Genomic DNA, 14,796 nt, shown 5'->3' on the forward strand with positions numbered 1-14,796 from the left:
TCTATCTATCTATCTATCTATCTATCTATCTATCTATCTATCTATCTGTCTGTCTATCTATCTCTGCTTAATTGTTGCCTTCGGTGGAAAGGTGAAGAAGAAAAGGGAAAAAAAGAACAAAGTAAAAAGTGCACAGCAGAGAACAAAATAAAACCTGCAAGGGAGCAAACTAAAGATGGACAGCTTTGAACACAATGTGTGGTATTTATTATATAAGCTTTATTGAAATTTATTGCTGTATATTTTGAATACTCTCTTATGTTCTGCTGTGCACATAGCAATACTTTTTTTCTTTTCTTATTTTGTATTTAAGTTTAAAACAAATTAATAAAAAGAGAAAATATTGCTTTCATCATGTCACTCCTGTGCTACAGAAATTGCAATGATTATCTTTACTCTAGGAAAAAATCCAAACTCCTCAAAATAATGCCTTTGGAATCTGAACCCACTTTACAATCCAGATTTGTTTCTTCCTACTCCCTCAAACAAACCCTCCACTCAGCTCAGGAAGGAGCACTAACTCTCACCTCACACCTGTAGTGCTCAATGCTATGTCCAACTCATTAACTGAAAAAGAGGAGACCAAGTAGGGGGTGGGGCATAATGTCTATCCTCAAACATTTTGAGGGCTATCACATAGAAGAGGAATGCCTCATTTCAGAGGGCAGAAAACTAGGAATATTGGGCAGAAGTTGCAGAGAGGAAATGGGTTACCATGGAACATGGTGGTTTTCCTCTCACCAGAGGTCTTCAAGCAAAGGTTGAATGACCACTCATCAGCTATTATTGTAGAAGGGTTCAAGTATCAATTAAGCCTGATGGCCTTCGAGGTCCCATTCAATTATTTTATTCTGATCATTCTACCTAGAAAGCCATCTCTTCTCATTGCTTATCTAAATCCTATCATTTAAAGCTCTGGTCAAGTCCTATATCTTCCATGCCATTTCATCTTACTACTCTCATCCTTCCATGAATTCCTATAAACATTATTTTGTACTACAAAATTTTAACAATTAATTATAAAAATCTTTTTTTCTGTTTTAGTTTTCCCTTAACAAGATTTTAAACTTCATCATTTTCTCCTCTTCCAATTTCTCTCTCTTCTTCTCCTCCTATTATTTTTGAGATAAGGTCTCCCTTTTTGGAGACCTAGGCTGGACATGCAGGAGTTACTTATGGGCCTGGTCCCCCCTCTGCTTGGCATGGGAGCTTTTTTTGCTCTATTTCCAATCTGGGCTGATTCACCGTTTTTTAGGCAACTTACTGGTCCCTTGCTCCCAGGGGTCTCACCATATTAATGCCAAACTTAGTATGAGCATTGCAGCTGAGAACTTCCCAGCTCAAATTCCCAGCAGAGATTACAGGAGCACACCACCATGTCTAGTGATTTTAAACGTATTGAGGGTAGTCAATAAGTCAATTTCCTTGCATCTCAGTTTCTTCTTCTGTCAAAAGAAGAGGTTGGGATTATATAGTCTACAAGGTTCTTTTTTGTGCTATTAATCTATAATTCTCTAATGCTCCAACTCTAGCAGGATCCAGTCGGGCACATGTTCATTAATATTAAATGTTGCTTCTGTTCCTTTACTATGCAGGTGGAAAAACCCAACTTAAAATAAATCATTAACTATGTGCAAAGAGGAACTCTCTTTTTCTGGACTCCAGCAAATGATTCCCTCGATGTTGTTTTAATTTTTTTTTTTTTTTTGCTTTTTAAAGGGCAATTGGGGTTAAGTGACTTGCCCAAAGTCACATGGCTAGTGTGTCAAGTTTCTGAGGCCATATTTGAACTCAGGTCCTCCTGACTCCAGGGCCAGTCCTCTATTCGCTGCACCACCTAGACGCCCCAAAAGATGATTGCAAATGCAACTATGATTTTGTACTATGTACAGCTTGTCTTTATTTTTTTTTGGAGGGCAACTGGGGTTAAGTGATTTGCCCAAGGTCACACAGCTAGTAAGTGTTAAGTATCTGAGGTCAGATTTTAACTCAGTTCCTCCTGACTCCAGGGCTGGTGCTCTGTTCACTGTACCACGTAGCTACCCAAATCTTTTTTTTTTTTTTAAGAAAGATATATTACAATTTGGTTCAAAAGAAAAATGCATTAATTTCAAATGTTACAACTTTCATTTATGAAAGAACAAAAACAACTTGATTCACTTCAACTTTATTAGGGCCACAGCAAACAGTATACTGGCTATTTGGTTTTTGCTTTTTTTATTTTTTTGGAGGGGGGAGGGCAGGGCAACTGGGGTTAAGTGACTTACCCAAGGTCACACAGCTAGTTTTAAGTGTCTGAGGTCGTATTTGAACTCAGGTCCTCCTTACTCCAGGGTTCACTGTGTCACCTAACTGCCCTGTCCTGGCTATTTGCGAAGGAGAGAGGGCCAAGTAACTGCTGGCTGGCAGGAGTCAAGGGTTTGAAGAATAATCCAAATACTTGTCCCACTTAATTATTAGCCTATATAGACTTAGTCTTTCCTGTTGTAGAGGGACCAGAAAAAGGTAGAAGTGGCAATAATATTTTTTTATTCTCTGTCCTTTTTATTCCTCTTCACTGACATCAGCTTGAATGGATATGATGCATCACCATTCACTGTCCTTCTGAAACAGAAAAGAAAGAAATCTAAGAAGATGTGGAGAAGGCACTGTTAGGGGCAACTAGGTGGTACAGTGGATCTACCACTGGGTCTGGAATCAGTAAGACCTGTTTTCAAATCTAGCTTCAGATACTTAATGGATGTGTGACTTTGGGCAAATCATTTAACTGCCTTTATTTTTTGGCCTCAGCTTTCCTATCTATAAAATGGGGATAATAGTGCCTGCTTCCCAGGATTGATGTGAGGATAAAATGTAATACTATTTGTAAAGTGCTTAGCACAGAGCCTTACATATAGCAGGCAATATATAAATGTTATCAATTATTATCATGTTTCCTGGGATTCTTAAAGACAGGTGGAAATAATCCAGTTTGTTTTTTTTTTTCTAAAACATGGACATGAGGTCTTAAGTGAATTTAGGTGCTCCTTTTAAACGCTCTTATATCAGTCTTCTTTTGAATATTTTGGGTTGAGTACGAGGGCAATTATGACTTGCTGCCACCTGGAGTAAATTTCATAACTGTACCCAGTACCCAGCAGCTGTTATTTAGGCCTCACACAACAGTCCAAACATCTCTAAAAACACCTAAGTTTGGCCTATTGCAGTTCATATGGTTGCTCTCTGACACTGTGAGAAAGTACACAGACAATAGAGGTGAACCTGTGGGGTGGAAAAAATACATCTAATACTAAGGAACCACACTGCTGGGCCCATGGTTTAGGGGCACTACTCCCACGCCTTGTCATGGACCCAGGAATGTGGTTTTTAAATTTGATTCAAGAACAGGAGAGCCTGGCCTCTAATGACAGATATTAAGCCCTTTATTCACTCATACTCTTTGGTTTGTTAAACCTTGCACCCTTACCACCCAGGGACAAATGTACTTTAAGTTAGCTTAAATATAGCTCAAGTTAGGGTTTATATCTATTTTGTGGTTTATTCTCCTCAAAATGGGGGGGAAAGGTACTCAATAGCAGCTAGATTGCACAGTGGATAAAGCACTGGGCCTGGAGTGAGAAAGATTCATCTTCCTGAGTTCAAATCTGACCTTAGACACTTACTAGCTGTGTGACCCTGGATAAATCACTTAACCTTGTTTGCCTCAGTTTCCTCATCTGTAAAATGACCTGGAGAAGGAAATGGCAAACCACTTTAGCATCTTTGCCAAGAACACCCTAAATGAGTGCATGCTTGGGCAGCACATATACTAAAATTGGAATGATACAGAGATTAGCATGGCCCCTGCACAAGAATGACACACAAGTTCGCAAAGCATTCCATATTTTTTTTCCTTTTTGGGGGGAGGGGAAGGTAGGGCAATTGGGGTTAAGTGACTTGCCCAAGGTCACATGGCTAATTTTTTTGTGTTAAGGGTCTGAGGCTGGATTTGAACTCAGGTCCTCCTGACTCTAGAGCTGGTGTTCTACTTACTATGCCACCTAGTTCCCCCAATTCCTATTTTTAAATGATCAAAAGATATGATAATTTTATTTTTATGAGCATTACTTCAAATGAAGTAATCAAAGCCATCTACGGATATATGCAAAAGTATTCTAAATCATTATTAAATGGAGAAATGCAAATTAAAAAATTAAAATAATTCTGAGGTACTACTTCATACCTATTAGATTGGCTATTAGGACAGAAAAGGAAAATTACAAATGTTGGAGGGGATGTGGGATGTTAATGCACCATTGGTAAAATTTTGAACTGATTCATCCATTCTGTAGAGCAATTTGGAACCATGCCCAAAGGGTTATAAAAACATGCATACCCTTTGACTTAGCAATACCACTGCTAGGTCTGTATACCAAAAGAGATAAACAGAAAGGAAAAGGCCCTATGTGTACAAAAATATTTATAGCAGCTCTTTTTGGGGGCCAAAGAATTAGTAGTTGAGGGGATTCCCATTAACTGGGGAGTGACTGAACAAGTTGTGGTATGTGATTATGATGGAATACTATTGGACTAGAAGAAATGATGAGCAGGATGCTCTCAGAAAAACATGGGAAGACTTGCATGGGCTGATACAAAGTGAAATGTACTGTATACAAAGTAACAGAAATATTGTAAGATGATCAGCTATGAATGACTTAGCTATTCTCAGCAATAAAACAATCTAAGACAATTCTGAAGCACTTAAGATGAAAAATTCTGGGGCAGCTAGGTGACACAGTGAATAGAGCACCGGCCCTGAGGTCAGAAGGACCTCAGTTCAAATTCAGCCTCAGATAAGTGACACTGAATTAGCTGTGTGACCTTGGGTAAGTCACTTAACCCCAACTGCCTTGCATTCCAACCAAAAAAAATGCTATCCACCCCCAGAGAAAGAATTAATGGTGTCTGAATACAGATTGAAGCATACTTTTTTAAACTTTATTTTTCTTGAGTTTTTTTTCTCGTCTACATTATGAATATGTTTGGCATGACGACACATGCATAACCTATATTGAATTTCTTGACTTCCCAATGGGGGTGGGGTGGTGGAGAGGGAGGAAGGGAGAGAATTTGGAACTCAAAGTTTTAAAAACAAATGTTAAAATTGTTTTTATATGTTACTGGGGAAAATAAAATACTAAATAAAAACTTAAAATAAAAAAAAACAAATGAGGTCATGAAGTGTCTGATACAACTGAAAATGACCCAACAATGCATAATATAAATCAGATATGAGACAAGTATTTATTTCCTACACACAAAAGGAAGGCTAAACACAGGATATTCACAAGCATACATTTAACGAAAACAAACTCAGAGTAGAATTCATTAATTTAACTTATAACTATTATTGCAGTCCATTGAGAATAAGATATTTAAACCTCATCAAAACATAAAGCAATTTGCAGTACTGCTAATTAAGCCTTTTACATTTCACCCAGGCTTTTCATTGTCCAAGCAATTCCCAATACGATACATGTTTCCTGGTAGAACAGCCAGACTGGGGCCAAGCTTCTTGTCAATGACTATCTTCTCCACCTGGACAATTAGAGTAGTTGCCAGGAACTTTCCCCCTGCGCCTTTCAGGGGAGAATCACCTGATGGGAATAAAAAAATCCAGACCTTTTGTACACACAAGATCACCTCCAAGATTCAATATGTTTGTCTTGGGGATAGATGCAATTTCAACTAAGATCAGGAAGGACAAACACAAAAGAAGCGGCCTTCAGCTCATGCTTGCCTAGAAAGAGCATATACTAAATGGCAGGTTCTCTCTCATTGCTGGATGAGACATATGGCAAGTTGCTTATTCCCATCTACCCCTTGGGAAGTGATTCAAATCAGTCCTGACACAATTCACATCTGGAAAGGAGGAAGAGCTGAGTGCAGAGTCACTTCCTTTTGTATATTTCCACCTAGATATCAGCTGCTCTGCCCACTGGGGTGCTCTTCATCGTTCCAAAGTGCAAGCCTTTTGAATCACATGTGTCCAGAAGCAGGACCCAAGGCTGCTATGTTGTCAACCAGAGCCAGGAAAGATCATTCTTAATATGTTTCATGGGACGACCCCTAACCGCCAATTTCAACCTCTGTTTCATATGTATTATGGTACTTTCAGTTGTTTGTGGCCATGAGAGGCAGGTAGCAGAGATAACCAGACTCCCAGAACAAAGTAATGTCACCTACTTGTTATCTTTTCCTCTCTCTGATTTTTTTTTTAAGCAATTGGGGTTAAGTAACTTGCTCAAGGTTACACGGCCACGTGTTTCTGGGTGGGTGCTAAGTGTCTAAGCCCGGATTCGATCCCCAGGTCATCCCGACACTGGAGCCGGTGCTCTTACTCGCTGAGCCACCTGGCCGCCCCTAAGCAATTGGGGTTAAGTAACTTGCTCAAGGTTACACGGCCACGTGTTTCTGGGTGGGTGCTAAGTGTCTAAGCCCGGATTCGATCCCCAGGTCATCCCAACACTGGAGCCGGTGCTCTTACTCGCTGTGCTACCTGGCCGCCCCCCCCACCCCCCATTCTTGTTATAGCTGCTAACCTGCAGCAAAAGTTAACAGTTTTTTAGTTCTGACATTTAATTTTTCAGTTGGTTCCCTCTTACAGAAGAACTAACTTCCCTAAGCAGATGACTAGAGGCAGAAGGGAGAAAGTTAAAGGATCAGACCAGTTTTCAAACTGAATAATTAGATCTGGATTGTAAGAAAGCAGCAGGACTGATTTTGCAATGTGTAGGCATGGGTTCCCTATGACTTTCAAGGCACTGATTCCCTCCTCAAACTTGTCCTGTTATTTCAACCATACTGCCTGGGCCCTCTTTTCACCTACTGATTGGCTCACTTCCTCCTGTTCCTGGACTGGGTCCATGGCTGTCAAGAAGGTATAAGCTGACAGACAGGTCAGGTTGCCCCTAGCAGGGAGTTAGTGAGGGAATTTAAAAATCCAGTCCCTTTTGGCTCCAAAGCACTAGTTCAGCCATCTTCAGAGGACACACTGTTTCCTGGGTGTCAATTCTACTTAGGCTGATTCAATTTGGGTCACCTAAACATTTTCTATTCATCTTTATGGATCAGAGAGGCTTTTCTCCATCAGATTCTCTTTGAACATTCAAATAAAATCAGTGATAATCATCTCCATACTTTTTTCCCACGTGTCAGCTTTAAAGAACATGCAATTTAAAAATGAAACTCATTTAGACAAATATTTATGGAAAACACATGTGTTTTCTCAGGTTGATTTCTTGGAAGGCAGGAAAAAAGAAAGGAGGGAGGGAAAGGAAGGAAGGAGAGAATGAAGGAGGGAAGTAACTCTCAAAGCAATGGAGAAATAGCAAAGAATAGTAGTAGAGATAATGCCAGTCATATTTACAATATGTCTCACTGAAAGAAGACGTCTCAGCTGAATAACTTCTAATCCATGTGAACATGCTTGTCTATTTTGTATTACAGCCACGAGAACCCTATTATCTGATCCTACAGAGATCTTGTTTAGAGTACACAAAACCTCCCCGGAGGGCTTTCCATTTAAAGAAAGAAGCAAATCAGCAGCATTCTGGTACAAGACTGTAGAAGATGCAAAACACGAAATTGATTTTCATTGTGAGAGATGTATGTCATTCATTTGCTTCCCAGTTTTCAGCTCAAGCTCAGTGATGAGACTCTGCCAAGAGCTGGGAGCTGGCTTCCAAGAACATCAGGGAAACAACAGCCTTTGCTCGGCCTTCTATTTTTGCCCAGTTTTTTTTTTTCTTTAACACTGCAGGGCTTTGGAGGAGAACCGACAACATTTTCAATGTGAAGTTCATTCAGTGTTTCTGTGTTGCTACAATTAGATGCTTCAAAAGCATATGTGCTCTCTCCCTCCATTCCAACGTTCTTGTCCTCTCTCATAGGTCACAGACAAAAGCCAAGATAATAAAATTGTCCCTTGTCCTCAGGATCTAGACGCGCTAGCACTGGGCACATCCCAAACAGCCTGAGTCTTGTTTTTACTTCCCTTTCTTCAGTTATTGGAATTATATTGGAATTGAGAAAATGTAGTGTGAATGTGACCTAAGAAAGCATGACAAGATGACAGCTAAAGTTCTTTCTGGGAGCCTTGTGTTTCTTCATCATGGTGGATTCAGAGTCAAAGTTTGAGTCTTGGCTGTGTACCTTCCCACCTATGTGGCATTGTGTAAGTTATTTAATTTTGCTAAACCTCATCTGTAAAATGGGTATAATACTTGCTCTACCTTATAGGATTAGTCTAAGAAACAAATGAAGTAATATAGTTGTGGACATTTTGAAAATCATAAAATATCTGGCACATAGTAAGCTTTTTAAAAATGTCTAAATTAAAGTTATATAATCACAAATACCTAAGCACAAGGAGTTATTTGCATTGCTATTATGGCTGTTAAGACTCATTCTCACATGCATTTAAAATTGATCAAGTCCTGGCTCATACACTTTCCTATCACTATTTTTGTGATTATGACCATTAGGCTACAACTTCGGAAAGTGAAGTGAATAGTTCAGAAAATTACGTGGATAATTCAGGCCAAATGAGGCCTAAAAAGTACTAAGACTTTTCATGTTTGAAACAGACTTGTTCATATCTTGATTAGGAAGGAATTCCTCACTCTCAGTTGATAGTTTAATTCTGTACCTCTCCATTTCATGCCTCTTGTGATCCTCAATCCCTAGCTTCCTCTGATTCATGAAAAGAATATAGCAGAGGACTCTTCCCTTAAGGAATAGCCGTGACAAGTTTCTGTGGTAGACAAGGATCCATGGTTACCAGAACGTGTGAGGTGTCACACAGTTCTAGAATTCTCCTTCACTTCTCAGTGGTGGTGGTGGTAGGGGGGTAGGGTGGGGGGTAGGAAATAATAGATTCAGAGCTGGAAGGGTCATCAAAGAAAGGTTGAAGTCATCAAATGAACCCTCCTCCCATTTTAAAGATGAGGAAATTGAGACTTAGAGACATTAAGTGACTTGCCCACAGTCACACCACTTAGCAAGGCACGATCTAGACACAGGTCTTCCTGATTCCAAGTTCAGCACTCTAACCACTACACCAGAGGCATCAAACATAGGGCCACATTCCTAAACCAGATTAAAAAGTAATATGGAAAGATTTTACAAAGTAAATAAATATACAATAGAACATAGATAATGTTAATATGTATTTTTCTAAGTTAATATGGGGTCTGTAAGAATGTTTATGTTTTACATTTCTATTTGAATTTAATATCAATGTACTGAAGCATGCTGCCTCTTTCATAATGGAGAAAGGAGGTGGTTAATAGTGCTGATATGTGCATGTATGTGTGTGTGTGTAAGGGGATATTAGGAGTGGAATTAACTTGTGTTGTTGAGTTGTTACAGTTGTGTCTGACTCTTCCTAAGCCCATTTGGAGTTTTTTTAGTGGAGATACTGGAGTGGTTTGCCATTTCCTTCTCCAGCTCATTTTACAGATGAGGAAATTGAGGCAAACAGGGTTAAGTTACTCATCCAGGGTCACACATTTTGTAAGTGAGGTCAGATTTTGTTTGTTTTTGATTTTTGGAAGGGCAATTGGGGTTAAGTGACTCGCCCAAGGTCACATGACTAGTGAGTGTTAAGTGTCTGAGGCTGGATTTGAACTCGGGTCCTCCTGACTCCAGGGCCGGTGCTCTATTCACTGCACCACCTAGCTGCCCCAGTGAGGCCAGATTTTAACTCATGAAGATGAGACTCCTGATTCCAAGTCCAGTACTCTATCCACTGTGTCACCTAGCTGCCCTTGGAAATAGTTACACACAGATAAATATAATGATTCTGGGTTTGTCTCCTGACCATCTGGTGATGTGGACCTAGGAAACTGACTATAGCAGGAAAGTATTCTCCAGGGCACCCTGGATATATAGTCACATGGAAATAATTTATATTTCAATATGTTCTATAGAAGAAAAAAGGGGATAGTCCAGGGTCCCCTGCAGGATTCAGAATAGCACACAGCTAACCCCTTCTCTGATGTAAATGAGTCAGGCCCATTATGACTGAATCACAGAATGTCAGAGCTAAAAGGGCCTTTATAGATTGTCTATTCCTCCCCCCTCTCCCAAATCCCCACCCCCACCAATTTTGTAGAGAAGTAAACTGAGACCCAGAACTGGTAAGTGACTTTTCCAAGTTGACACAGTTGGGTATGAAATAGAGCCAAGACTTAAACCTAGGTCTTCTGACTCTAACTCTGGGATTCTTTCCAATGCACAGTCTACAGAGTGCTCTTTATTGACAGCAGAAAGCACATTTCTATTTCTTACTGAATAGCAGTTGTTATTTTGGTTTTAAAGAGGGTAATGAGATTTCATTGTGATTCTTCAGTGCCTACTAGGTTATAAAGCCTCTGCCCACTCCATAGCTTGAACTAACTTCACAAATGACATGTTAAAAAAAATGACTGTCATATTTATGTTGGACGGCCATTTTCCTAGGATAGGCTTACTTGTTTTTCTTCCATATTTAATAAATGTCCATGGAGTGCTGGACAATGGCCAAGACACATAGACAGCCCCTGCCCACACATAGGCAAGTGTAAAAACAAGCTGGCAAACAGGGATGGAATATGCTTTCCTGACCATTGTGAAAAATCATTCTTTTCCAACAAAAGTGTCAACAGAAACTGGTCTCCAGATTCCTTCCAAGAAAGCTACAAGAGACAGAAGCCCGCAACCTTGTATGAATGGCAGAGAAACATGACCTAAGCTGCTTTGTGAGTGACAATTCTAAATCTATCGGTTCTGAGGGTGCTTCAGTCTGTGATTGCTGGGGAGCCTGGAGCAAACCATTTAAGCTGTCTTTCACATCCATTAAATGAGGTGACATTCAGATGGTTGTTGTATAGATCAGTGAATGTTTATTAAGATTTTGGAATGCAGAAGGCAACTACATGAATACTAAGTTATAAATAATACAAACACAACTTGGTTGTAATTATTTTAGAAGGCAGCTAAAAATCTAAATACAGAGATCTGAGATGAGATATTCATTTGATTTTTAAAATCTTTAAGATATGTGCTAAGTTTTCTGACCATTATGGAGAAGATTGATATATAACATATATAATATATGTGCCTATATACAAACACGTGCCTCTCCATGTACAGACACACAAAATCATTGAGTTCCCTAGAGTTTCAAAGAACATGAATAAACATATGGACTGTTCTCTTACACCTACCCCACAAGTCTGAGTATTGAGGATTTATATAGTTGAGACTATGTGGTGTAAATATGTATAAATTTATATTGTGTTAATTTATGGCATGCGGTACAGAAGGCTGTTTGCAACTTGCAGTGTACTTCTTCCCACGTTTCTGTTGAAATATTCATCTCCCAGTTCCTTTCCCATGTTTTCCTTAGTCTTCCACAGATGTTTGTGCAGCTTGTGTTAAGAGGGGTGAATGCATCTTGGAAGTACATTTGCTTGCATGTAATTCAGGTGAGAAGAATGATGGAGTGGTGAGGATGTGGAGGGACATAGGGGTCTCTGCTACCGTGGGGGATTGCTCTGTTCAAGTCACTAATGGTGCTGCACCTGTCCCACAGGCTGGATGGCCTTAATGTCTGAATACACGTGCAAACTGAGACATTTTCACATATTGAATTAAATGATTTTTAAGGTTAAAAAACATGGAACTACCATACCTGTGCTGGAGCTTTTCTCTAGACACTGAAGCAGCACAGGACTTGGAGTCAGAAGATCTGGATTTGAGTCCTGACATAGACAATTATTATGCAAGTGACCTTAAGCAAGCCTTTGGTGTACATCTCCACTCTTTCTTATCTTAGTACAACATTTTATGAGTTCCTTTAGCCAAGAAAAATCATCACCTGTAGACCAGTCTTTCGTTGATGGGCCCTTTGGTGGGGGCAATCTCTAGTTATCCTGATTCATATCTTGATTCATTTCCTGATTCATATCCAGATGGCTCTGGAAGAGAGAAAGAGTCTGGTGACTTTGCCCAGCCCTCCCTCCCTTAAATCTAACTCACTTGCAAGTCATGGTATCACCTTCCTGATGTCTTCGAGAATGAAGGACAAACAATGACTGAGTTGATTCTTGGAGGATAATACAATTCATCACTAGGTCAGTACTCCAAGTTTTTCTTGTGGGATAGGATAGGACAGAGCATATGCTTGTCTAGAAAAGCCTTCAAGAAATCCAGGTTCATTCCCACGATTGAGGAGATATCAGAGCAAGACTTTAATGAGAGGAATGATGGCCAAATGTACCCAATTTTTGACAATTGAAAATTATGTTAGGGAGCAAAACAATGGCAGGCTAATGAAATCTACCTAGAGATCCATAATTTATTAAATAATTTCAATCCCTATTTTCACCAGAGAATCATAGATTTGGAGCTGAAAGTGACATTAGAAATCACTTCAATTTCCTTTTTTTTTAAGGGCAATTGGGGTTAAGTGACTTGCCCAAAGTCACATGGCTAGTAAGTGTGTCAAGTGTCTGAGGCCAGATTTGAATTTACGTCCTCCTGACTCCAGGGCTGGTGCTCTATTCACTGCACCACCTAGCCGCCCCTCAATCTCATATTTTATAGAAGGAACCAAGGTTCTATAATGTGATGTTAGGTAACTTGCCCATAGTTACACAACTAGTAAGTACAGGGGCAGGGCTTGAACCCAGATATTGCTGACTCCAATGCTCCATTCACTATGAAAGAACACTGGAAATAAGAGTCAAACAATAAATGAATTAATTCATTACATGTGTGATCTTGGGCAAGTCACAATCTCTTTAGGCCTCAGTTTCTCCATGTATGAAAATGAAGGAGTTGGACTAAGTGATTTCTAGTGTGCTTTGCAGCTCTAGATCTATGGTCCTGTAAGTCCTAAATTGAATTATTTTAAAGTAGTAATAATGACTGATTTGAGTTAATGATTTGTCTCTTCTTGTCTTCCCTCTGTGTATGTGTGAGCCCACACTGCTAGGCAGGGGAATGGTCCAGCAAATCCATAAACTGGCTGATTAATCTCTGATTAATCAGAGGATACCTTAGAAAGAGAGATCCAAAATATGAATCTTCTAACACAGGACTGACATTTTCTTAGACTGAAATCTGATTATCTGAGTTGATAGGGTCACTAAGTAGAATAAGGAGTATTTTTAGACTGTAGGACTCCAAGATTAACATTACTTGCAAGGTGGCTGGCAGGGGACACCTTTGGAGATATCCAAAGGATCAGCCTAACATACCCACAGGCACCTGGAGCTACAAGTTCCTTCAACTTGCTGCCAGCTGGGCCCCATCACTGCTAACTGACCACCCCACAAATACATTGTGCTTTGCAATTACATGTGGCACCTTTATTCCTCCTTTGATTTTTATTATGACTCTGAGGGAGCAGTGTTAATACTATTATCCCCATTTTACAGGTGAGGAAATAAAGGATCACAGAGATTAGAGGATTTAATCCAAGCAGTCTAGCACATGGTAAATGCTTCACAAAATGCTAGATCTTATTGATATGTGCTTGTTGACTGACTGACTGATACCCCAACTCTTACTTGGGCCTTTGGACTACAAGCCCAGTATTCTTTCGAATATACTGTGATATTTTCAGTGTATGCCTGCAGATTAGGGTTAGGTAGTGAATGTAAAAGGCAGCACACAGGGTGAACTGGGAGAGAGGAGAAGGGATTCCGTTATTAGCTGGTTTGGGGTTTTGAGGCTCTTGTAATTGTTGCTAGTTTGATGATTGCTTTGTCCCTCTTCACTCATAGGTGTAGGTTCCCAAAGCAGCACCTTGTATATGGATCACTGTTCTCTTTCTGTTATAGAGTATTGACTGGGAATCAGGAACCCTAAGTTCAAATCTTGACTGCCACTTACCTTGGATGTAACCTTGAGTAAATCACTTTGCTTTGCTGGGCCTTGTTCTCCTCACCTGTAAAAGGAAAGGAAAGGGTTGACTCAGTGGTCTCTAAAGTCTCTTTAAGGTTTAAACCACATGCTTATATGATTGTCATAATTCCCTTATTTGGGAATGTGTTTAGATGGGGGTTGAGTAAGGGTGTAGAGGAGGGCAAAATCTGTTATGCTTAATGAAGTCTGTGTCTTATTCTGTCTCCTTGGAGAGCAAAGTCTCTACCTTCCCTTCCTGTGTGTTAGAAAGACTAATACCTATTTGTGAGCTGTTCTCAAGGTATAACAGTCTCCAGGGGCAGGAAAATGGACTATCATCAGGTGCCATATAAGTGTTTTCATATGTGATAGGGAAGAAAGATAGAAGGCCCTGAGCTTTTCTTTCTTGATTTTTCTATATTTAGTGAAAGCTACAACTAGTTGTGTGGGTGTATGGTAGCAAGAGGGTTAATGACCCAGGGACTAATGTCTATAAAGAGCAAGAACATTTAGCTTATTTTATTCACTAAAGAAAGGTCCTGTTTATAGCTCTGTTATGAAGAAGAATCATGTGTTAACTTAAGTGAACAAACGTGCTTTAATTGCAACTGTCTGTCAATAAGTGAAGACTGATTGAAAGATTCCTAGCCAGAAAATGAAAGAGTGAGATTCTCACTACAAGTGAAATTCAAGCATGCCAGTCTTTCCCCGGAATCATTAGTGATTTTCAATGAAGGGAGTAGTAACTATTAGTCCAAACAAATAACTGAATAGAATTGGAAAGATGTTTAAATAGGACCCTAGGTAAGAAGGTTCCCACTTGATGCCCTTGCCTCTGGTTCTTACTACCATAGGCACTCT

At 39.7% G+C, this 14,796-nt stretch overlaps 1 long non-coding RNA gene and 1 other non-coding gene across 3 annotated transcripts in view; one reads left to right on the forward strand and one right to left on the reverse strand.

Annotated features, from left to right (window-relative positions):
- Positions 1-3,784: 3,784 nt before the first annotated feature.
- On the forward strand, positions 3,785-3,888 carry LOC138164586 (U6 spliceosomal RNA). Its single transcript, XR_011169133.1, has one exon. It is a non-coding gene; the product is annotated as a U6 spliceosomal RNA (small nuclear RNA).
- Positions 3,889-5,157: 1,269 nt separating this feature from the next.
- LOC138164524 (uncharacterized) overlaps positions 5,158-14,796 on the reverse strand; it is a 131,256-nt gene continuing 121,617 nt past the window's right edge. For both annotated transcript variants that reach the window (XR_011169101.1, XR_011169102.1), the window contains 3 exons: positions 13,924-13,978; positions 11,717-12,002; positions 5,158-5,636 (listed from right to left, as the gene is read on the reverse strand). This is a non-coding gene — a long non-coding RNA (uncharacterized lncRNA). The remainder of the gene's footprint in view (positions 5,637-11,716; positions 12,003-13,923; positions 13,979-14,796) is intronic.

The sequence above is a fragment of the Petaurus breviceps genome, unplaced genomic scaffold (genome assembly GCF_028583685.1).
Source record: "Petaurus breviceps papuanus isolate PSGF00001 unplaced genomic scaffold, PetGlider_PUasm1.0 190, whole genome shotgun sequence".
NCBI classification, from domain to species: Eukaryota; Metazoa; Chordata; class Mammalia; order Diprotodontia; family Petauridae; genus Petaurus; species Petaurus breviceps.